The following is a 2613-nucleotide window of genomic DNA, read 5'->3' on the forward strand; positions in this document are numbered from 1 at the left end:
GACACTGAAAGCCGAGATAAGTTACCCAGGCACACACACACTGGGTCTTGAGACCCCGTCTCAGGCCTCATACCCAGAGTCCCAGACCCAGACCCAGACCCAAACCGAAAGTCCCAGCTCCCAGACCGAGCTCCACTTGGAAACCAACGCTGACAGGCAAAAGTTTTGTCCGAGCGTCGAGCTCTGTGTTTGTTATTAAAGAAACCGATGCGCAGCGGCGCAAAGAAGATGCAACACTTGAGGCTTCCTAGGACTTTGATTATGGTATAATATGGTACAGTACAGGTGTCACTTACTATGTTGCCCAATTTTGTATAAGTTTGCAGTACTATTTCTTAAAGTTATCCGAATGCTTTTCTTTTGTTTTTTCGATTCTAGAACTAAATTTCACTCTTCGATTGTTACATTTCCCATTTTCACAGGTTTTACTGTATCCCGGGCCCCACCCCGCTCATTTCGCATTCATCTTGGCTATATCGCCGTATGCCGTTCTAGGCTTTTGTGGGTTTGCGCTCACTTAGCGATCATATCATTTTGACATGCTCGTGTGTTTAAGCTGTCAAATTGCCTGCTGTCTACGGCTGCTGTCTGCGATAGCTGCTGGCTCCGACTCCATCTCCATCTCAGTCTCAGTCTCTATCCCCAACCCCGCTTCCATCTCCAATTCCATTTCCATCTAGCTCTGGTGGAGTCTTAACTATCTTTTCGCTTTACATGGACTAGTCGCGCACTCCTCGGGGCCCCGGTTGTCTATTTGTATCTGGACAGGCACTTCGGCCGGCCTTATGCCTCCTTAAGTTGACGTGTTACGCTGTCAGCATGGAGAAAACCTCAATTTCAAACTGTCAGTTTATATGTCAGCTCCAACTGACAGTTCTCCATGTTGTCGCTGTCTCTCTCTCTCTCCGCAATACGATTCGTTTCTTTTCGCTGGGTTACGTGGTTTGGCATGCGCTGGCTTCGGCTTTGGCTTTTCCATGGACTCGGATACAGATACAAAGCCAGCGACAGCGACAGATACTTAGATGGGCATTTGAATAATGCGCACACAAGTCTGGCTTACAAGAGGGGCTTGCCATGGGATACTGCACTGCTTAAGGCTGCTCATTTGGCCATGATCCTAACGCTATTCATGGTGCGCGCCTTCTTCAGGGGGAACAACTCAACTGAACTCGACTCGGCTCCATTCGGATTGCTGTCCGCAAGGTGAATGGGCATGGAGATACGGATGCGAGTACGAATCCGTGGAATCCAGTGATCATTTCCCAACTGATGCTTGATTAAGTCTTACAACCACAATTCCTGGAAACTAGGCAACTCAGTTGTACAAACGATGCTACTGCACAGATTACTTTTTAAGAATTTAGAATATATGTCAAATTAAAGGAACACTCTCTATTTCTTTTCATGAATGAAATGGCTAAGGTCTGACCCCCTTTTAAGTTATCAGCTATATTTTGGTCTGGTGTTCTTTCTTAAAATAACTAGACATTGCCTTCAATTGTTATCAGCCGATATATATTTGCAGAAACTATGACAGTCATATATTATCAATATTAGATGTCAATATACTTCAAGGAAGTTAAGGGTTTAAAAATATACGCTTAATAAAATAGATATGATAAGCATAACCAATTGGAATTCATTGATTACTGCAAAAAAAGGCAGTAAAGAATCACAATTCGGTCTTATCAAAATTTTCATAATATTTAACTCTGGGAAGGAAGTGATTATTAAAAAGATAGTTTGCATCGGCCGGGAATCGAACCCGGGCCGCCCGCGTGGCAGGCGAGCATTCTACCACTGAACCACCGATGCTGCTTGACGGAAAAGTATTTCCCAAGCTAAAATTTTCTTTTTCGCTACAAGATTTGCGAACATCTTTGCAAAAAATCCATTGATCGATACAAAAACTGGTTTTATACCCAATAACCTCTGATTGAAGATTGGAAGAATAAAAAAGTATACAATATATAGGTTGAAGGGGCCTTTAAATTTATGAATATAAATCGCACTGAAAATATTTTAAAAAAAAATAAAATAATTTTAAAATATTAATTTGCATCGGCCGGGAATCGAACCCGGGCCGCCCGCGTGGCAGGCGAGCATTCTACCACTGAACCACCGATGCTTCATGTAAGGAGGCGACAGAATTTCCCAATATTAAGGATGGATTATTTTAATTAAATTATTTTAATTTCTTAAACTAAAATGTACTTGTGAAATAACCTTGTAGCGGACATTCTACCGTTGAACCATCGATGCAACAGTGGATTTCCCTAGAAAACTGCAAACTTTTGGATATAAACATAAAATATTTCTTGGCTTTAAAACTTCATCGTGTTAGTTATCGATTAAATCAGTAAAATTTTGTTAACTATTCAAATTAAAAAAAATTAATCTGCTAAAACCGCTCTCATTCACCTGAGATACAAGTCCTTCCTGAGCGAGGGACAGTTACCTGGCCGTGTTCTTCAAGCGATAAATAAAGTTGTGAACATTGGCTCGATTTGTTTGTAGGTAGGTCTGGTCGCTTGGCCTGGTATGGGTTCGTTTTTAGCAATCGCCTTCCCCATCGCCTTATAGCTGCCGCAGTGCCTCCCTCTCTCTATC

General features: G+C 42.1%; 2 non-coding genes across 2 annotated transcripts; both read right to left on the reverse strand.

Moving 5' to 3' along the window:
- Window positions 1-1747: 1747 nt before the first annotated feature.
- On the reverse strand, window positions 1748-1818 carry Trnag-gcc. The gene has a single exon. It is a non-coding gene; the product is annotated as a tRNA-Gly (tRNA).
- A 242-nt stretch (window positions 1819-2060) lies between these two features.
- Trnag-gcc lies at window positions 2061-2131 on the reverse strand. The gene has a single exon. It is a non-coding gene; the product is annotated as a tRNA-Gly (tRNA).
- Window positions 2132-2613: the final 482 nt, after the last annotated feature.

The sequence above is a fragment of the Drosophila eugracilis genome, unplaced genomic scaffold (genome assembly GCF_018153835.1).
Source record: "Drosophila eugracilis isolate 14026-0451.02 unplaced genomic scaffold, ASM1815383v1 contig_353, whole genome shotgun sequence".
Classification (NCBI taxonomy): Eukaryota; Metazoa; Arthropoda; class Insecta; order Diptera; family Drosophilidae; genus Drosophila; species Drosophila eugracilis.